At 28.5% G+C, this 22,935-nt stretch overlaps 1 protein-coding gene across 1 annotated transcript in view; it reads right to left on the reverse strand.

Moving 5' to 3' along the window:
* The window catches only part of LOC123551826 (glutamine-dependent NAD(+) synthetase-like), a 97,271-nt gene extending 78,005 nt beyond the window's left edge, over positions 1 to 19,266 (reverse strand). Inside the window, exon 1 of the mRNA XM_053541385.1 lies at positions 19,222 to 19,266. The gene's annotated coding sequence lies outside the window, so the exon portion shown is untranslated. The remainder of the gene's footprint in view (positions 1 to 19,221) is intronic.
* Between the last annotated feature and the right edge of the window lie 3,669 nt (positions 19,267 to 22,935).

The following is a 22,935-nucleotide window of genomic DNA, read 5'->3' on the forward strand; positions in this document are numbered from 1 at the left end:
ACTATTTACTGTGGGTGTAAGCAAACAATTGCATTTTCATATGTTATACACTGTAATTTGGACAAAAGTTTTGTTTTTCTTTATTTCGGAATCCGTGGTTGACATACTAGTATTTGGAAATTCTGAAGAGTAAAGTAAAAGTGTACAATGTCCAGAGATAAGCTTTAACATTTTTGTAAAAATATTTTGTTCACCTATGGGATGTTTGAACACTATTGTTTTTTTTTTTTGGTTTTTTTTTTTGGGGGGGGGGGGGGGGGGGGGTTGTTATTGTTGTTATTGTTGTTTTCATGTGTCATTCTTTAATTTAGACTAGTATTTGTTTCGGAATCCGTGGTTGACTCGAAATGGCTTTACAGTAAAGCCCCAAATTTTATACTTCCAAAAATTTAGCAATACGTGATTAATGTTGACGGAATTAGCCATAAAATGTTACATGTCCATGGATAAGTAAAAAAATAATATATTCTTTGTTGATTACGAACAACTTAATCATAATTTGGGCTGGGCTTAAATTGAATTCGGAATAAGTAGCTGTAGCAGTGTGAATGATGTTTCAACGAATTTTCACAGTTTTTTACCATCTTCCGAAATGGCTTTTAAACGCAAACGGACCTATCTAATATAGTAATCGCGAGTAGCCTCCATTCATAAACTGTACACGTGGATTCCGTGATCTTCGCGCGCCCTGCGAACTCGTCCAATCGAAACAGAGTATATGCAAACCTAGCTACTTCTATATTACACAACAAAAATAACGTGCCATATAATTTGAAAGCAATGTTTGTTTTTTGTTGTTTTATTTTTCAACTTCTATTTTTGCTTTTGTTTTTTTTATTTCTACGTGTTATTTAAATCTGACATGTTACTGATATTTTTCATCGTATAGTATCACTTTTTAATCCCCCGCCGTGGCGGAGGGATTATAGGAATGGTCTGCGTCCGTCCTTCCGTCCGTCCGTCCGTCCTTCCGTACTTCCGTCCTTCCGTCCGTAACAAATTCGTGTCCGGTCCATATCTCCTAAACCCCTTGAAGGATTTTCATGAAACTTGGGTCAAATGATCACCTCATCAAGACGATGTGCAGAACCCATGAGTCAGCCTTGTCGGTTCAAGGTCAAGGTCACAACTCAAGGTCAAAGGTTTGAGCCTTCCATTTTGTGTCCGCTCTATATCTCCTAAACCCCTTGAAGGAATTTTATAAAACTTGGGTCAAATGATCACCTCATCAAGACGATGTGCAGAACCCATGAGTCAGCCATGCCGGCTCAAGGTCAAGGTCACAACTCAAGGTCAAAGGTTTGAGCCTTCCATTTTGTGTCCGCTCTATATCTCTTAAACCCCTTGAAGGAATTTTATAAAACTTGGGTCAAATGATCACCTCATCAAGACGATGTGCAGAACCCATGAGTCAGTCATGCCGGCTCAAGGTCAAGGTCACAACTTAGGGTCAAAGGTTTGAACCTTTCATTTTGTGTCCGCTCTATATCTCCTAAACCCCTTGAAGGATTTTCATCAAACTTGGGTCAAACGATCACCTCATCAAGGCGATGTGCAGAACTTATGAGTCAGCCATGTCAGCTCAAGGTCAAGGTCACAACTGAAGGTCAAAGGTTTTAGCCTTCCATTTCGTGTCCACTCTATATCTCCTAAACCCCTTGAAGGAATTTTATAAAACCTGGGTCAAATGATTACCTCATCAAGACGATGAGTCAACCATGCCAGCTCAAGGTCAAGGTCACAACTATGGGTCGAAGGTTTGAGCCTTCCATTTGGTGTCCACTCTGTATCTCCTTAACCCCTTGAAGGATTTTCATCAAACTTTGGTCAAATGATCACCTCATCAAGAACTCATGAGACAGCCATGTCAACTCAAAGTCAAGGTCACAACTGAAGGTCAAAGGTTTCAGCTCTGTATCTCCTAAACCCCTTGAAGGATTTTCATGAAACTTTGGTCAGATGATCACCTCATCAAGACGTTGTGCAGAATTCATGAGTCAGCCGTGTCAGTTCAAGGTCAAGGTCACAGCTAAAATCAAAGGTTTTACCCTTTCACTATCCATAGCAGTGGCGGGGGATTTAGCTGTCTTTCAGACTGCCTTGTTTCTATTTAAAGTATCTTCTTGATTTGATCACTTCCCCTTCAGAAATTACCACTCCCGTATGAACTTTATCAGTTATGTGTATTTATTTGTTCACATGTATTTACACCATGTAAACTGTGACTCTGAATAAAAGTATTGACTTGACTTGACTTGATACTTGTAAAAAGGAAAGAGATGCATTTTAAAATTGAGTAAAACAAGCAAATCAGAATATGTGGTTGACTGTGACTGTTGTAACGATATTTAAAGCAAATATTGAAACTTTTCAAACAACTTGTTAGTGTGCAAAGTGCTTATTTTATCTTATTATGTTTACAATCTTTGGAAAGCAGAACCCGTCCTAACGTTAAACGATATCACAACGAAGTTGAAAATACGTTTCTATAAAAGTGTTTTGCAGATTAAGGTTATTACATAATTACAGCGGCCTACCAAGAAACAAAAAACGCACAATGTCGTGGTAGTTATTATTACAAAAAGATTTAAAGTCGCCGTAAGTAGTATAAGAAATAAGTTACCTGAGCCTGATTATGAAATTTAATTAAAAAAAAAATAATTTATAAAAATCAACAATTTTTATAAATTATTTAATTAAAACGTATTTTTTTTAAAAACAACTTTTTAATTTAAAATCAACAATTTTTATAAATTATATTTTTAAAAAAAAACAACTTTTTAATTTAAAATCAACAATTTTTGTTAAGTATATTTTTTTAAACAACAATTTAAAACCTATTAAAATAATTTATAATTGTTTCTTCATTTTGTTTTACATTATTAACGTTTAGTATTTTATACAATAAATCATACAACGGTACTTTATCTTGTAACATTTTAATGAAAAATAAACAATAATATCCACAGAGCGCACTTGATTTGTCTTGGTATTGTATATTATTATATTTTATGTTTGGAATGTAATAAATTACTTCTTCTGGTGAAGGAAGTCCAAACAGGTCAAAGTACAAATTATTCAAGTAACAAACCCAATGTGTTCCAGATCCAACAGAGTCATCTAAATTTATAATTCCACACTCATTGTTTGTTTTTAATTTTAATAAATTATTTCTACTAAATACACCCCTAAAATTTTTAATTTTTAATTTTTTAACCCATTGTTCTATTTTAAAGTTAGAAATTGGTTTGTTTATAAATTTTTTTTTTTTTTTTTAATGGGGGAATTCGCTGTAGGGTCTCCTTTGGGAATAATCTGTTCCCCTGACCATGTCCCTTCCCTTAACAAAGATGTAATAAAAGGTTTTCCCTAACTAGCAGAAAATACCAAAAACCCACCCGTTTTTTTTTTTTGTTTTTGTGTTAATTAATCACCCGTACCCTAATATTTGCCTTTTTGATTGGTGTAAATATGGTTATCATATTTTCTTAAATTTTTGCTACTAAAATTTCATACCATTCCAAGTAACTTACTAACCCGGTACTGGCCAGTCCGAGGGGCTCCGATGCCCGGGTAAATTTTTGGGAGCTATTTTTGCTCCCAGGGAAGAATTTTTTCCAACAAAACCCAAAGCCCCAAAATCCCCATTTTGACCTTACGGACATTTGATTTTTTGAATTGAAATTTTCAAACCCCTTTTTTTTTCAACAGTTTTTTTAATTTGATTAATTTTTGTTTTGTTAAAAGTAAAGGGAATTTCCACTAATTGTTCATTTTTTAAATCAAAAATTATATGGAGTTTTTTTTATAAGTTGTGCTAAATTTTTTTTTTGTCCATCTTAAGGTTAACTTATATTAAATTTTTTTGATGACATTATTACTTTATATTTTTTTTTTAATTTTTTTTTTTTTAATTTTATTTTATTTAAACTTTAAACAAGTTCATTTCCAATAGTTTTTATTTAAAATTTTCTTCAAAAATAAAATTCGTAAACACAATTTTAGCTGTGGGGGAATTTTTAACTTAGGGTAATGTAATACTTGGATCTTTTTTTTTTATTTCCTTTTTTAATTTTCCCAGTTAAAATGAACAAACCCAAAACAATTTTGAAAATTAAATTATTTAAGAGATTCGGGTTTTTTTTGTTTTTTGTTTATAATAAAATTAATTCATCATCATATTTTCTTGATATATTGTGTTTCTTTTTTTTGGAAAAAAAACCCATACCTACTTCAAGACGACGGGAGCTCAAAATGCAATTATTATTTGCTGCATTAATTTTTAAATTGTATCTAATAAATGGGGATATTTCTTGTGAACCCTTTTTATAGGTCTTTAAATAAACAAATACAGTTGGGTTTTGTTACACCAGCCGTTATTCTAAATTTATATTATTTTTTTGTGTATCAGCTGTTGTTTTTACATTTAAAAAGGTTTACCATTTGCTTTTGTAAATCTTTCGAAAATTAATTAAAGTCCAAATTCATTGAAAATTAAACGCGGAACCCAAAGAATTAATTTTGTTACAATTTAAACCCTACCAGCATCACGCATAGCTCAAAAAATTATTCATCATCACCCCGCACGCGTGTTTTTTAATTTGCTTGGGGAAAAAATTTAGTTTCAAAACCCTAAAAAAAATGAAAATTATTTAGTGGATTTTAGCATTTACCTCTTTACTACCCTGGATAAATCCTTTCAAATTTTGAAACCTAATTTATCGGGGCACGTGACATTTTAAAAATAATAAATTATTTTCCGTTTTTTTTATAATCCTAGAAAATTCAACCAAAACTTTTTACATTTATTCTTTGTATAAATTAACAATCAAATAATTTTCCATTTTTTTAACCGTTAACTGAAAATTAATAAGCTGCATTATTAATTAAAGCAATTTGTCTCCATCAAAAAATTATTACCTTTAAAGTTTATTAACCAAAAAACTTACTTCAAAAAACCCTTTTTTAACCAATCAAAATATGGTTCTATCATTAAATTTAAAAGTCATACCGTTTTTCGTTGCTTAAGGTTTTAGCAGTTTTTAACAAAACAAATTTTTTTTTTAGCGAATAAAAAATCTTGAAAAAAATTTATTTTCAAACATGTTTTACGGTTCTGCCCACAGAGTTGGTACTTAAAAAAATTTTTAAATGAGTTGTCCCCTTTAAATAAATGCCACTTTAAATTTAAAAAATTAAAAAATTGTAAAAAAACGATGTTTTACCTATTTTGAAAATTTTAAAAAAACACTCGCACGATTTGCAAATGCATCAAAACGAGACATTAAATTTTTTAAAAAGGGTATTTTTTTTAAACCGCTAAAATCCCCCAAAGTGGGCCCATTTTGCAGTCCTTTCCGGAATTTCAATACTTTACAAAAAATTGAAAATCTTTTGTAGATAAAAAAAATTTTTTTTTCGCGTTAAATTTCATGTAAAAATGCTTTTTTTCTTGTTTTGTGACTTTTCAAACTTTTTTCTGCAAAACATGGACCTATCCTTTTAACATTTTTTCCAAACGATTTTAAACTTTCTAATTGATAGGAGTTAGTTCGTATCTTTCCCAAAATTTTTTTTGTTCTAAACATGAATATTTATTATTTTATTTTTTTTAAATTTCGTTTTTAGTTTACGCGTCCCAGATCCTGAAAAATAATCATTAAATTTTATTTTAATTTCCTCCTATTATTTTTTGTTATTTTTTTCTTGAAATTCCCTTAACAATTAAATCACCAACTGCCGGGTAGGTTTTTTTTAAAATTTTCAAAAATTTTTTTAGCAAAAATTTTCCCAATTCCTTCCAACCCCTTTTTTGCCCCCTTTTCTAGGGGGCTTTTCCGCTTTTTCCAAAGCTTTTTTCCAGCGTCATCCACTTGAAAAAAATTTTTTAAAAGGTCAAAGCCTGTACCAAGGACTGGTCCTCGGGACCCAGGTTCTGATTTTTCTTCCCTGGGCAAGCTCCAAATAAAATCTTTTTTTTTATCAAAAAATTTTTTTTTTAATTATATAAAACAAATTTTTTAATAATTTTTTTTTAAATTTTAAGTAAAACTTGTTTCAATTTATTTAAATTATTTTCTACCAAAATAGTCTGAAAATATTATTCTTATTGAATTTATCATGTTTTTTTAATTCGAAATCCAACTACCCGAGGTTCTATTCTAAATGGAAAAGCTCTTGTTAAATTTGCAGACAAAAGCATAGATAATACACAAAAATTCCCTCAACAAGTAAATTTTCAATAAGACACAATGAATATAAATTGATCCACAGATTAGTTATTTTTGGTGTTGTATTTTTCCCCATTCAGTTTTCTAAATATTTTTTAAATCACAATGTATAAAAATTTGACTTTCTTAAATTAACAAAAAAATTAAATCTTTAATTGAAATAAAATTTTAAAAAACTACTTAAATCAAATTTAAACTTATTGGGCAAGTCTGTTTTATCAAATTCAAAATCATATTACTTTTAGGGGCCCTTATGAATTTATTAAATTGGTAACTGTAAAAACCCATTTGAAAATATAAATCTTCCAACCTTTTCCATTATTTAACAAATTCTTTTATTATTATTCTCACAATTTTATGCCAAGAAAAAGTCTAGTTTTAATACTAGCCAAACCGACAGCAAAAGTTTTTTTTTTATTAAAATTAAAAAGCCAATCTGATTGTAAATCATCGGGGTATTATTCCGAAATTTTTAACTGTTTCAAAAATTTAACAAAAATTTTTTTTCGACCTTAATAATTTATTAAAATATTTTTTAAAAAAGGGGTTAAATTCAAAAAAAAATATTTTTTATAAAATTTATGTTTTCGGTAAAGTTGAATTCATTTTTAAAAATTCATCAATTTTTCAAATCCCTTTTTTTTTTGTTCTTCTTTATTTTTTTCCACATCAATCGAACCACAAATTAACTCCAAGTCATTAACCAATTTTCTGGTTACTGGACAAACGTCAAACCCTCCCCCCTAATTCTTTTTAAAATTTCTGATCTTTTATTGATAGGAAAATTGATTTTTTGTTAATTTTTTTTTAAAATATTTTCTAGAAAAAATTGAATGTTTTTTTTATTATTTTTAACTTTTTTTAAATCAAATCGATAAATCATTGTCTCCCTTTATTTTAAATTCTTTTTTTCCAGTTATTTATCCTAAAAAAATTTTTTTTGCCATAAAGTTTTTTTAAAGTTAATAATTAAATTACCATAATGCCATTTGGGGGAAAATTTTATATGAATTAGATATTTTATTCCCTTTCCAAAACCTCTGATTTTTTAATCATTCTTGATAAGCGTTCTTGTATTTTTCTAAGATTTTTCTGTTTTTTTTTTAACTCCAAAACAAAACCCACCGCACCTTAGGTCTGCATCTAAAAATTAAATTTTTTTCATCTGGTTCTTCTTTTTTATATTTTTATTTTACGATAACTTTTTTTAAATGTTGGAAACCTCTTTTCTTTTTTTATCCAAAGTCTTTTCTTTGTTTGTTAACTCTGAATGTGGGTTTTTCCATTTGAAAATACATTTTATCGAATTTATATCTTTTGGATTTTTTGATTTATCTTTTTTCTTTTCCCCATCTTTTTTTTCCTTTCTTCTAATCTCTCAAAGTTCATTTGAGGCCCATCCAACGATTCATCTCCCCAAAACTATGGATATAAAAACCGATTTTAAAGCTTTTTCTTTTCATAATTTCGTTTTTTTTTAAATTCTTCTTCAGTAGTTCTTTTTTTTTTCCCCTGTTTTTTTTTAATTTTCCCCTCCCCATTTTTCGGGAGACCAGAATTGGGCGGTTCTTGAATTCTGTGGTAAACCTGATATGTTGTAGTTTTTCTTTCATCACCTAATAACCAAAATTGCTCCTTAAATTTCCGGTAGTGTTTTTAAATGATTATTTTTTTTTTTTTGACTTTTTTTCCCTTCAAATTGGTTTAAAAATTTTCCGCTTTAAATACCCCGATTTGTATTTTCTTATTTTTTCTTTCATTATTTTCTTCTCAAAGAGCCCCCTTTGCCCGACTAATTTTTTTTCTTATTCTTATTTCATTAATTTTTGATTGCTTTTATAAAAAATGTAAGATTTTAAAAATAATGAAAATTTTTTTTATATTAATAATTAAAAAAGGGGAAACCCAAAATTATGATCAAAAAGAAATAAATCCAATAACTTTAAACAACACTACCCTTTTATGCCAAATTCAGTTTTAGAATTTAATATGGGGATCTTCTGGATCGGAAAAAAAATTTAACTAAGCAAATTTAAAAAAAACCCTTATATATTATGAAAAATTTATATTATTTTTTAAAAAACCAGAAAAATCTAAATTCGGAATTTAATTAAAACTTTTTGGAATGCAGAAAAAAAAAAATAAACCCAAATGAAATTTTGAATATTCAGCTGACCCCAAAACCAATTTGAACCTTTGGGGAAAATTTGAATCAGAAAAAAAAAAGTAGTATATTTGATGATTTTGTAGGAAAGATAAAAAAGTTAAAAATGAAATACAAAAACCTTTTCAGGACGTCAAAAAAAACGTTGTGCTATTTATTTAACCCAGTCTTACTAAAAGCACAAAAAAATATCGAAACTGTTCACATTATATTTTATTTAAAAGTCCAAGAAAACGAGAAATGATATGTTTTGAATGAAAAAAATTTTAAACCTAATCTTTTAAAATGCAACAAATCAAAAAATTGATTTTTTATATATTGAAAAACCCAAAGAATTTTTTTAAGAAAAAATTTACGGGTAATTTTATGATGGGAATTTTTAAATGAATGAAAAAATTAAAAAACCGACAGTAAAAGTAAATTAAAATTTTTTTGATATTGATTTAAGGGGTTTTAGTACTAAAAAAAAAGTTAAAAAAAAAAAGGTTTCGGAACGTATCTTCACAGAAAAAAGGAACTTAAAACAAATGAACAACAGGATTGGGGGAATAACCTTAAAAAACCTGGAGCCCGGGGAAAAACCCCAACATCTTTTTAAAAGACGTTTGTTTTTTAAAAAGTTTAAAGGAAATAGATGGTTTGATCTTGAAGATGTAAAAAAGTATAAAACAAAACTAGAGCAAAAAATTAAAGAATATTGAAAAATTAACAAAAGTTTTTAAAAATAATTCTTTATTTTTTTTATTAAGATAAATTGAAAAAAAAAAATGAAAGCTATGGTTGTTTTTATTAAAAAACTGAAGAGAATCTGTTTTGAAGAAAAAAAAAACATAAAAAAAGTATTTAAAACAAATTTTAAAATGTTATACACTCAGTTCAAGAATTAAAAAATATTTAAATTAAACTGAAGAACTAAAAGACAAGTTATTGAACTGAGAAAAGTTACAAAATTTTTCATTGAAATCAGAACAGAAATAAAAAACTAAATACTGCTTTAAAAAAAAAAAACCCAAGTTTACTCGATACATTTTCAAATAAATTTGCAGAAATACATCTGAACGGGAAAAAAGCAGTTTTCCAAAGAGGTGATGATCCGACACAGCTTTAATAACCTTAAAAAAAGAGTTAAATTTCAAAAATAGATGATTTTAAAAAACAAATTCAATTTGGTTTAAGGGGAAAAAACCGTCAAAATTCAAAGTATGCAGACTTAAAATATTAAAAAAAAAATTTACAAAAAGTATAACGCAGTTAATTTTAAAAGTTGAAGAACATAAAAAATGAACTGGCCTTGTATTAAAAAAAGTTAACAAGGAAAAAACAATTAACAAAATTTAATGGCACTAAAAAATTTGAAAAAAACACCCCGGGATCTTGATTAGACTGTTGCCCAAAAACGTCAAAATTTAAAGTACGGGGAATTAATACACTTACAAAAATTACAAAAAAGAACAACGTTTTTAAATGAAAAATAAAAAAAAAATAATAAATGATCTGGACTCTGTAGTTGAAATATCAGAAACAAGGAAAACAACCCCGCTAATCCCAAAAGTAATTTTCTACTAATCCCCAAGAAATTAAAAGTAAAAAATGTTTTCTTAAAAAAGAAACACAATTAGCTAGTAAAAAAGAATCCCTTTGACAATTTTTTGCTTCTAATTTGCTACAACAAAACGAGTTGTTAAATTTAGTGAAGTAATTCTTAAACATGAAAAATAATTGCAAAATAAAAATCGACGGGGAAAAAGAAAAACGTGAAGGTTTTTTTTTGAATATAACAGGGTTATATGAGAAAAACTATCGTTATTTTACATCACGTTCAAAATTAAAAAGAAAAAGTTTTTTGATCGCCAGGGGGGTTTTGTCTGGTTATTCTTTATATAAAATTTTAAAATTAGAAGGGGGTCGGAAAATTTTTAAGCTTTTTAAATTTTAAAAATTGGAAATTCGTAGATTTAGAATTTTAAAAACTTTAAACAAGAATATAAACTACTATCCCGGGGGTCTATTAAAAAATGTTTTTTAAACCCAAAAGGTGGAATTTATATAATAGATATTAGGTTTTTTTTTAACGTCGTTTTCAATGGAAAAAGTAAATATCACTTTTTCTTTTGGGTGGTGGCAAGATGGTTTACAGGAAAAATTTTTTCCCGGTGGGGAGGAAAATTAACACCTGAGTTTAGAAATAACCCATCCAAAACATTTTATTGGATATAAAAAAAAAATTTAAAATTTATTTAACAGAAAGGACAATGTTTGACTCCACCCTTTAGACATTCATATCTACAGAATATCTTTTATTCTTATGAGGAGAGTCATGTCAAATTTACATTTTGGGAGGAAATATAAAAATTTAAAAAGAAAGTAAAACTTTTGAATTAAAAATTTTAATTTAATTACTGTATTTTTTTTTAAACAAATAATTAATATAAGGGGAAATTTAAATAATATAAACGAAAAAGTAAGTAAAATACGACAACAAAATAAGAAAAACCCCCGTTGTTCTTAACTGTTATACCGAAGATACTGATAGTTTATTATTTCAGTGGAAACTGTAAATGCTAGTCCTGGTTTTGTTCAAAATGTAATAATTTAACATTAATTTTAAATTTTATTTTTTTTTTTCTGTTTTGCAATTAAATTTGATAAAGGAGAAGCTAAATTACAACTAAAAAAAAAAAAAAAAGTAATTCTTCAAATTTTTAATGCAAACACAAAGTAAAATGAAATTTTTTCTATTAATTAAACTAATAATTAATTTGAATGATGTTATTTATATACTGGTTTAAATTTAAAAATTCAATTAACAATTTTTTTTCTTTTTTTTAAATAGAAAAATTTTTGTTTCTCCTAAAACAATTATAAAAAATCACCATAAATGTTTTAAAAAAAAAACTATGTTCTTTTTAAAAATTTAAAATAAATATAAAGTGTTTAAAAAATCAAAATCACATCAAAAAGATGTTTTTTAAAAAAAAGAAAATAGGGGCTTTCTAAAATTAAAAAAAATCATAAAGAGTTTAGAAAATCAAAAATCACATCAAAAAATGCTTTAAAAATCAAAAATCACAACAAAAAAATGCTTAAAAAATAAAACTATGTTTTTTCTAAAATTTTTAAATTAAATCATAAAGAGTTTAAAAAATTTTAATCGAAAAAAGTATAAATCTTTTTTATTGTGGCTTTGGGAGAACCCCTCCTTAAGAAAATCTTTATCGTCTAACTGATAAAGAGTTTTTTTTAATTTTCATAAATGAAACATTATGTTTTTTTTGATCTTTTAACTTTTTAAAAAATCATATTTTTGTTTAGTTAACAAAAATTTTTTTATAATTTTTATGCGTTTTTGTCTTTTTTGACAACGCTTTTTTTTAATCCTTTACATTTTTTAAATATTAATATTTGCTTTATTTTTACAAAAAAAAGAAAATTTTGCTCCGTTTAAACCAACAATTCAGTTTTTAGATTACCGGCAGTTTTTATCTTAAATTTTTTTCCCAATTTTCTTTTTTATTTTTTGAATAAAATTTGTTGTAACGTATTTCAAATGCTCTTTTCTTTATGAAGTCTTTTTAGGGGTCTTTGTTTTGATTTTATAATTAAAAGAATAGTGTCAGTAATAAAACTTCGCTGAATCTCATATTTTTTTATATAATTGAGTTGAAATCGTTCATTAAATACTTTGACAAATCTAGGGAAAAAGCAAATTCCAACTAACAAGGGTTTTTATTTTTTAATAATAAACTTTCTTTTATTCTAGAATACCAAAAAAATTCTCGTTAATTTTGTCGCATAACAAATGTGGTTTGGCAACTGTTTTAATAAAAATTTTCGTATGAGTCAATTTTAAAATTAATTTTTTTAATTCTCCATCGTTTACCAAAAAGGAATTTTTTCATTTTTTTGAAAAAATCTTTTTTGGATGAATTCTTTGCCCCCGTCTTTTCTGGGTATTGAAGTCTATTATTTTTTCAACCCCGGAGATTCGTCAAAGGTTAATATTTTTTTTATTTTTGTCACCTTAAACCTAACGATTATACATTTAAAATTTCTATAATGAACCCCATAATTCTTCTTTTTTTCAAAGTTTGGGAAACCAAAATTTTTTAATTGCTTTTTTTTCCCATTTAAATTTTTCTTTAATTTTTTTACTGTAATTAATAACCATTATTGGAAAAATTTTTTTTTTGGAGCTAGTGGGGGTAAAACTTAGGAACCCATAAAATTTCCCCTGGAATTTTAAATCACATTCAATATAAAATTTTTTTTCCTTTTTTAACTAATTTCTTAAAATTGTTTTTTAGTTGTCATTTTAAGTTACTGTGGGGAAAGACGAGACGGCCCATCCAAAAGGGTTTTGGCGTGAGAACATTAATATTTTTTCCTCTTTTGGGGGTTAAATTTTTCATAATTTATTATTACTTTGCATATCTATTTGAAAAAATTTTGTGTTCCTCCCCTTTTAAAACCTTTCAATAAAAGGTATTTTAAAAAGCAGTTATTAAATCAATTTTATTTTTTATTTTAAGCATTGCTCCCAGGGTAACCCGGGCCCAAAATAATTGCTGGGTTAACTTTTAAAAAACGATAAAAATATTTCCCAAAGTTTTCAAAAACATCAGTTAAAAAGCAGTACGTTTTTTTCAGGTAAAGTCATGGTAATTTCCCCTTGTTTTTATTTTAAATTTTTTTCCAGATATTTTGGCAGTTATATTCTTCATTGGAAATATGTGTTTTTATTCAACGCAGAATAAAATTTTCTTTTTGGGGGGCAACTTTTTTTTTTAAATTTTTTAAAAATGAATCCCCTATAATAATGGATAAACACCCTTTTTTTTTAAAAATTCAATTTTCCCTTTTTGGAAATTCTTGGGGGTAAAATTTAAAATCTGGTGTTTTTTTTAAATTATCCAATGCGCGACATGAATTGAAATGAACAATAAATACAAGTCCCAATCATAAAAGCCAGGGATTTTTCCATATTGTTTTTAATGACGTTAATTTCTTTTTGAATTTCCTATTTGTTGATTAAAGTGGGATCTAACCTCTTAAATTATGAAAAAAAATAACAGGAATTTTACGTGTTTAAATTAAAAAAAAATATTACACTCCCAGTGAGGCTTCCTCTGAATTTTTTTGTTAATGACAAAGGGGCTCTTACTTTGATTGAATCTCTATTAAATTTTTTTGACAATATGGAAGATTTCTGTTTTTTATATTCAGTTCACTTTTTTTGACATTCTTAAAACTTTATTAAATTTTTTTGAATATTTTTTTAAATGCTTTTTTTTCCCCGAGATTTTTTCTAAAATTTATATACAGCATCAGGGCCTCTATAAACCTGGGGTTTGGTTTTTTTATTTATCGTTAGCAAAAAAAACTTTAATCCATAACCCCAATTTTGTTTTTGGTATTTTCTGTAAAAGAAGATTGGATTTTGCTGCGCACAGATACCTTTTCTGTTAAGCCTCAAAAAAGGCATAATTTCAAAAGGGGCTTCTAAACCTTTTTATAAAATTTTTAAAATTTTACTTTAACCTTCTGGGGGCATTTTAACACCCTTGGGTACCATTTAAAAACAAACAATTTTTTTTATGTCTATTCAGTTTTCTTCTTTTGTAAAATTCTGTAAACAGATTTGCAAAAATTTTTTTTTTTTTTTAAATTTTTTTTTTTTAAAAATTTGTCTGTTAAAAAACTTTAAACCCGACATAATTTTTTTCTCATCGTATTAATTAATAATAAACACAGTGGTCTTTAAAACCACTCTTTGATAATAAATGGTATAAATCCTTGGGTTCTTTTAACCCAAAAACATTAATTAAAAATTTTAAAAATTTTTATTTTTTTTATTTTATTAAATGTAACAGGAAAAATTATCCTTTTAATTAGATCGTTTTTATGTTTTTTTTTAATTGGAAAATCTTTTAGAGTTTTTTAACGGAAAAAATTTTTGCTAAATGGCACCACCTGAAACATTCATTTCATTGTTCTTATATTTATTAAACCCTTTTATGGATTTTGCAATTTTTCCGGCAATTCCAAATAGTGGAACAGCTAAAGGGCTGTACTTATAAATAGATAAATAATGGAAGCGATGAGTATATTTTGCCCGCCCCCCCCTTCCTTTGAAATCCAATTACCGTTTTATTTATTTTTTCATCAAAAGCTTTATGCAAAGTTTTTTTTTTTTTCGTTTATATTAATAATTTTCCCAAAAACCTTTGATTTGGGAAAAAAGTTGATTTTATATTTTAACATTTTTTCCCTTTTTATAAAATTATTTTTAAAACAACGTTTATTTTTATACCTTTTAAAGCTTTAGTTCAGATTTAAAAACCAAATGATGTTTATGTTAAAATATAATTGATTCTTTTACTTGTCTATATCCCAATTTTTAAATTTTAAATTTCTTATAATATTCTTTTGGGTTCTCTCGATTTCCCATTTTTATATTTTTAAAAAAAAATCTTTTGGGCAAAACGCACACACGGTAAAAATTAATATTAAAAATATTTCAAATTTTTTTTTTCTTTCCCTGTTTTTTTTATCTTCCAAATTTTGCCCACTCTACCCTTTACAACAATTTGTATCGTTCTGAATTAATAATTTTTTAAGATTTTTAGGTTTATAAATAGTTTTTTATATTTTTTCCTCGTTGTACTACAATTTATTGCAATAATTTTTTAGGGTTGTTTTCGATAATTATTTGGTCTGGGACAATCACATAACCCTTTTAGTATTTTCTTTTTCGGTTAATAGACAAACCATTTCCATTCAAAAATTTCTTTCTAATAGATAAGGATCAAACATTTGTAATTTATCAATGACATGATTTTATATTCTCGCTAATATTTTATTAAGTTTTTTTTAATAACATTTCTTTTTTTTTTTAAGAACTTTTTTATATGAAACTTTGTCTGGATTCATTATTTTTTCCCCAAAGTTTGATAATTTTTTGGGATAATCTTCATTATCTTTTTATTAACCTTATATAAATACATAGAAAAAAATCTTTTAAAAAAAAAAAACGAATTGAAACTATTATTCCTCTTGCCTTTATATCCCTTAAGTTTTAAATTCTTTATTATCTTTCAAAGGGTATTAAATAATTTTTTTTTTTGCATTTTTAACATATTTAAAAAATATTTGAATAACTTTTTTCTTCCCTTTTTTCTAGGATATTAGGGTTATGAACAGCTAAAGCTGCAAAACCGTGCTTTTGTTATTTTTTTGTTTTATTTGTGTGAGCAATTTTTAAAAGCTTTCTTGTCGTAAATTTTAGTTATTAATAAATATGGTAATTTTCGATGGAACAACACCAACAGTGCTACAAATACAGGAAAGGGGAAAAAGCCTAATGCAGCTGAACAAATAAAAATTTGTTGTAATATATAAACCCCGTACTTTTTCTCCCAAAATTATAATTTTTTTGTAACAGCAGTATTTAGTTAGGTGAATAATTTAAAGATTTTTGTTTTATTCCATTTTAGAAATTAAATTTTTTTACTATTTATTAATATATTTTCAATTTAAATTTTTTCCCAAATTACTAAATGGAACCCGCATTAAATTTTTCATTTTAAACCCTTTCCATTTTATAAAGCTTGTTTTTTTTATAGTCTCGTTTTATAACTTTTTTTTCTAAAACTTTTTGTGTAGTAGGTAAAAGTTCTTTTCGTAAAATGAACCCTTTAACAATTTCATTTTAAATTTTTAATAGAGTTGTTCTTGGTTTGTATTATTAATTTTATAAATTATAAAATTTTCCTCTGTTCAGTTTTGGTTTTATTCCTTTTTCAAATGTTTTAAAATTTGCTTAAAAGAACTCGATCACCCAAATTTTAAATTTTGCTTGCTCTTTGGTACCTTTTTAAATTACCCTAAAGTTAAAATAAACATACCTTTATTTAAGCTTTTTTTCTGGGTTCGGGTTTGGTGTCATTTTTTTTAAAAAAGTTTTGTTTTGTTTTATTTTCAACCATTTTTTGTAATTATTAAAAAGTATAAGTATTTTTGCTGTAAAATTTCCACATTATTCTTTTTAAAAAATCTATTAAATCTTTTTGATTTCTACACCCTTTCCCTTTATTTAAAAGATGGACAGTTAATTTTTTATTTATTAAAAATGATTTAAAAATTTTATTATAAAAATTTTTCCTTTATCTACCCTAAATTTTTTGGGAATGTCTTCTAAAAATTTTTTTCCAAATGCTTCAGTAACAGATTCTCCCGGTTTTATTCTTAATGGAATAACCCCGATATTTACTAAATATATCAATAACGTTAACAAGTCTTTAACCCCCTTTTTGATTTTGAAAAAGCTTGCAATCACAAATCACGACCAAGATATAATATCATTGACAATCACTCTTTGTTTTCCCAAATTTTCTTTTAATTGGTTTTTGAATGTCTGCAATTCTCACTTTCCCAATTTTTTCCGGGGGGAGAGTAACCCCCCTTTTCCCCCTTTTTTTACTTTCGTTTTTGTCCAAAACCAAGTTTATATTTTATATTAATTGCGGTTTCACAACTAAAAGTTTTGCAATCTTTTTCCCCCCAAATTTTTTTATTTATGTTTTTTAGGTTGGGAAAGAATTTGTTTTTTACATAACCCCTTTTTACACCGCGTCATAGCAAAAAGGTGGGTCTTACAACTGCTCCCGTTTGCGACAGGAGGTCCTTATCCAAAGATTTCCCGGTCCACAATAGTTATATCCGGAAGTGTTAAACCCTTTTTTAGGTAATAAAGTAACACTGCTTTTTGGATATCTAACCTGCTGTATAGTATTTAACAAAATTGATTTCATTTTCCACAAGACGCACAAATAGCCTTATCATTTTTTCTTCCCCTTTTTTTTTATAACATAATGGGGGTTTAATTATCAGTAAATCTTCTTTCTTTCAAAAATATATTTTATTTTGTAAACTCATCATATTTTATGTATTTAAATTTAAAACATACAAAATTTAAGACAAAAAAAGTACGCTTGTGGATATTATTGTTTATTTTTATTAAAATGTTTCAAGAGATAAATTTTATGATTTATTTTATAAAACATGGAAATAAACAAAGTAAAACTAATGAACAAAAAATCCTTTTTCCCATTTTATGTTTCATTTAAATAACTTTTAAAATCCTGCAGAAAATTTTAAAAAAATCCTACGAAAGATTTAATTTGATAAAAATTTTTATTATAAAGGGGGCAAAACTCAACAGGTTTAATTTATACGAATAAAATCAGGAACATTAATTTTCACCAGTGAGAATCATTCTTGCGGTGAGAATGCCCCGCTGGGGCCAAAATGACATTAAGTTCCACGGGCAAAAATGACGTGGGGGGTTATTATTTTTTCACTAAGAGAAAATTCTCGCCCGGGGGGAATTCCCCGCTGGCAAAAATGACGTGGACGGTTATTGGTTTTTCATAGAGGAATTAATGATAGGTGTAAAGTTAATACGGTTTTAAGATATTTTTAAAGTTTTTAATATATTCTTAAAGTTTATAATATTTTTTAAAGTTAAATATATATTTTTCAGTACTTTTATTTTTAACTAAAATTTTTGGGGGGCGCTTTTAGTCCACTTTCGTTTAAAAAAAAAGAAAATGGTTTTTGAATTGTCCGGATTGGATTTTTTTAAAAAAAATTTATAAAAAATTTTTGTTTTTAAATTTAAAAAATTGTTTTAAAAAAATATACTTTTAATTAAATAATTTATAAAAAAAGTTGATTTTTTTAAATTTTTTTTTTTTAATTAAATTTTTATAATCAGGTCAGGACCTTATTTTTTTATACTGCCCTAAAAAATTCATTGTTTTATAAACATAATGTGAAAAACTTTTTTAACACTCATACCATTACGAATATAGTACATAAAATAATTGGGGTAGGATCAAATTATATCTAAAAAAAATAAACAATTACTTTTCGAATACTAGAAACAGAAATAAACAACAAAAATTTTATTCAAAACTACAGCCATATTGGTAAGAAGGGTAAAAAAGTTTTTTCCATTTTTCCAAAACCCAACCATAAATTTTGCCTACACTAAATGTTTTTATGGCCTAGGAGATATTTTTTCAACATTTTTTTTTTTTAATTTGCAAAACTGCACTTTCTATGATTTTAACATGGTCAGTGATGCTAGGAATCAACTTACTGTTGCTCTCAAGGCATAACTCCTTTATTTTCATTAATATTTTGACACAAAAAAAATCCGAAAAGTCTCCATTAATAAATTTAAGAAAAATAATTCGACCTACCTACCCTTTTTTGAGCATGTTACTAGAAACAAAGAATTTTAGGCCTAATTAAAGAAAAATATAGCCCTTCGGCCTAATCATACCTAGAGTACAAGTCAACGTAAAATTAGACATATATAAAACACAATATTATTTTTTATTATAAACATACAATAAATATATATCTAAGTTATAATTTAAGAAAAACAATACATATTTGCAAACACAATGTCATTATTAGCATATCATTTGCATACTTCTACAAGTGGCATTATATCATTTCAGAATCCGCATAATATATTTTGTTCGTGATGTGTCGTATAATAAAGCGTAAAAGGCGGGGCAAATACAGTAGGCGGGATAAGAACGCGTGGTTGACGTAAGTGCAAGATTTCGTGGTTGACAAAAAGCGATAACCGCAATGTAAATGTCTTTCAGGAACAAGCCATTTTGTTGTTGTTGTTACTGTTACCTTCACGAGAAAGATAAATCAAGGGAAGTAATTTCCAAATAAATTTAGTGTATTTATACCTCGTCACGGATAGCTCCAACAAAATTTTCCATGTATAGCTAAAAGGGACACCCTTCGCCCTATTTCGTCCCGGTGCGTATTATTACTGAATACCACAAAGTTTATCAGTTATGAGCGAACACCACTAAATCCAACTTTTGGTGTCTCTATTTTCGATACTGCAGTATTGTTCAGTATATCAGATTTCTGAGACTTGTATTTCAGTAAAGATCCATATCGCTACTACAGAAAAAGAAACTGGAGTGTTAAAGACAAATGAAAAAATTAAAAGCTAAAATACACCCCAGTATTAATTAATAAGTACGTGTGTGCGCTTGAATTCCCTCAAGTAGGCTAAATAATAATGACTGCGCACATTCATCATTTTCAATAATCGCCTCACCCTAAAAGAGTATACTCGCGATTTGATTAACTTGACTACTGTACATGCGCAGTCGCAAGGAACAACTGTTTACATCTAAAAGATTACAAGTCTCCCTTTGTACACAGTTTAAAAACGGATAAAACAAAGACTTGCATTTAGAACGTATTGATATTTCCTAGAACAGCCCTAGTATAGGCTGATTTACGGGACATAGAGGCAGGTGGTTCCAAGGACAACAGTGGCAGGAAAAAGGATGTGTTGGTAGGCACAGGAGATTTGCTTGTACTGTTGGTTGTGGATTCTGACAGATCTTGATTGCCGAAGAGGATGATCAGGAATTATGGCAACAAAATTGTGCCTAATATTGTACAATATGGTTACTCTGGACATACTGCGTCTGTGCTGAAAGTGTGTCCCACGGGAGCATATTCAAGACTGAATTTATTTGCTGGTAGAACATCAACTGCTTTCATAATATTGAGGCCCAACTTATTTTATATTACTATGACAATTTATTAATAACGAAAGTATGTGAAAATATGACTATATATAGAGATTATACCATTTCGATTAGTATAACAAAATCAATTATTATAAATAGTCATTGAATAGTTAATATTTTCATGTTACATAAATATATGTTTCAAAGTCTCTTCATTTTTTTAAAATGGAACTTTAAGTTTGCTACCCATTGCATTGGTCAGTCCGTCTGGAAAATCTGAATTTTACAACAACAACAACAACAACAAAATACTCTATAAAACTTTATATGCAGCTAGATGGCAATAAGGAAATGTGAATCATTTTATTTGATTGATAAAAACAAAATTGCATTAAATTTTGCCATGGCAGAGGACACAACAAAAATGCATATAGAATACGGCTCCTGTAATGATGAGATAATTACGAGGAGCATTTGAAAAGTAGTGGCAACAGTCCAGTATTTTCACCATTTGCATGTGCACCAACAATTAAGTGAGGCATATCTATGGAAAGTGAATAAATTTGTCTGTCAAATTGACTGGAAATGGCACTAAAATCGCGTGCAAAAACACATAATTAGCAGTTGAAATACATGTAGTACTAGTAATATCATACTGGCTGAAGAAATGGTTGAATCTAGCTGCAATTTTCGCGAAGAGCAGAGGGCGTATTATAAGATACGCGGACTGCTTGGCATCAGTGAATCAGAAATTAAAGCCGAGTTGGACAAAGTGTACGGGGACAGTGCGTTGCAATACCGAATACCGTACTATTGCCCAATGGTTCTCTCTCATTAAAGAGGAGAAAACCAGCACTAAAGATGAGGTCCGTCATGGACGCCCTCTTACTGCTGTGTCTGACAAAGGCTGTGAAAGTAATGATCGATAAGATGCAAGATGCACACCTAGTGGAGCAGATTTTGGGGAAATGTCGGGCTGGATACCACATTTATTAACCCCCGAGTAAAAAAGGGAGCAGTTAGAAAAATCTTTCGACCTGCCGTCAAATATAAAACGTATCAAAGAAATTGTTACAGGTGTCGAGACGTGGCTGTACTTTTTTGAGCCTGACAATAAAGAAAATAATAAAATGTGGGTAGGTGAAAATAAAGAGAGCAATAATTATTGCTCGGCGGAGCAGAAGCGTCAGGTGGGTTATGTATGCCCTTTTCTTTGACTCCGATGGCTCGAGTCCCTATGATGAATTAACGATTAAGTTAATAAACTTCAAAATACTTCTTCTTTTTCAGCTCAGCACATTTGTATTGGTTTGATGAAATTATGTCTCTATTTTGTATCGCAAAAGTTTTCCATATGTGTTGTCTTAATATAAGCCAATTTCATTGTATGCGTGACCTCTAGAATTGTATTATGTAAATCATATGTAAGTTTAACAATGTACCTGTAGTGTACTCGTTAAATAAACTTTCTGTACTGTACCTGTCCCTGAACACAGTAGTGTTACTGATACATTTTACAAAGGAAATGTCCTCTCTGCTGTTCTCGACCACTACACAACAAAGCGCCCAAGGACAGGGGCGCGTGGCATCAAGCTGCTACATGACAACGTCCCGTCCTATCGTTCAGACGTAGTACAGGAATACCTGAAGGAGAATTATATTGAGGTTTTACCACATCCACAATATAGCTATGATCACTCCCCTTGTGACTTATGGTTGAATCCATACATTAAATCATGTTTAGGGGACGAGGCTTTGAAATGCGCAACACAGTTGGAAGCACTCCATACCAGTGTGTAAATAGTATACCTAAAAGCGCTTCCAAACTGCATTTTCAGAGTGGCTTTTGCGCCTGGAAAAGTGTGTACAGTCAGGTGGAGAATACTTATTTTTCTAGGAAAATGACTGAGGTATGGCTAGCCCGCCACTGTTGCCACTACTTTTAAAATGCTCCTCGTACTTAAGATTTTTTTAGGAAACTGTGTGTGCTAAGCAGAGCTCACTAATGGTATTTTTTTTTATCATACCATTAACTGTGATGTTACTAACTGTGCAGTTGTACACACTCTTAAGACAAAAGTAAATGTGCAAATGTGCACCCCCCCCCCCCCCCCCCCCCCCCCCCCCCCCCCCCCCCCCCCCAAACCCCCCCCCCCCCCCCAAAAAAAAAAAAAAAAAAAAAAAACAAACAAACAAACAAAAAAAAAACAAACAACAAAACTAACAGATGCCGACGTAGCGGAGTTGATGTAACCATGTGCGTATAAGCTTATGAATAGTCGCAACTGGTAACCCATATGGGCGACTTCTTCACCTGACTGTTAGTGGTTTTAGTTGGAAGACAGTGATATATACAGAAAACCCTCCATTTTCTGACGCTTCCCTGGTTCTTTAGCATGCCAGATGAAAAACACCCATACACGGGACTCTCATCACAGTGTTAGTAATTATTAGTTTGGGGAGCGGGAACTCGAACTCCCGACCCCTTACTCTGTAGTCGGAGAGTGTTACCACTGAACCACTGCGTCCGTTCTTAGCCGTTCTATATTGCAACCTTTTTATAGTTAGGGTTGCATAATAGAGCATGGGAAGCTTCACAATTATTTCAACACTATAGACACTGTTGCCACGCACAAACGTGATTCTCTAGTTTCGATAGGCTCATAACGCGCAGTCGGTCCTTATTTGCCATGCAAAGGGACAGACCATATGGTATAAATGTTGCAATGAAATGAGTTAACTAAAACGATTCATCCTTACAAAATTAAAGTTTTTTTTTGTATTTTGTTATCAGTCTTGGTGGGTATATTTGTATATTTCATAAACACTTACATAATACCCTTTTTTAATTTCCCAGAAAATGTATTTGGTGGGGGGGGGGGGGATTCAGCACCATTTCTCATAATGATTGTACATATATCAAATTGTATATTATTTAGAAACTTTATTTTCTTAATTT

Source organism: Mercenaria mercenaria, chromosome 4, assembly GCF_021730395.1.
Source record: "Mercenaria mercenaria strain notata chromosome 4, MADL_Memer_1, whole genome shotgun sequence".
NCBI classification, from domain to species: Eukaryota; Metazoa; Mollusca; class Bivalvia; order Venerida; family Veneridae; genus Mercenaria; species Mercenaria mercenaria.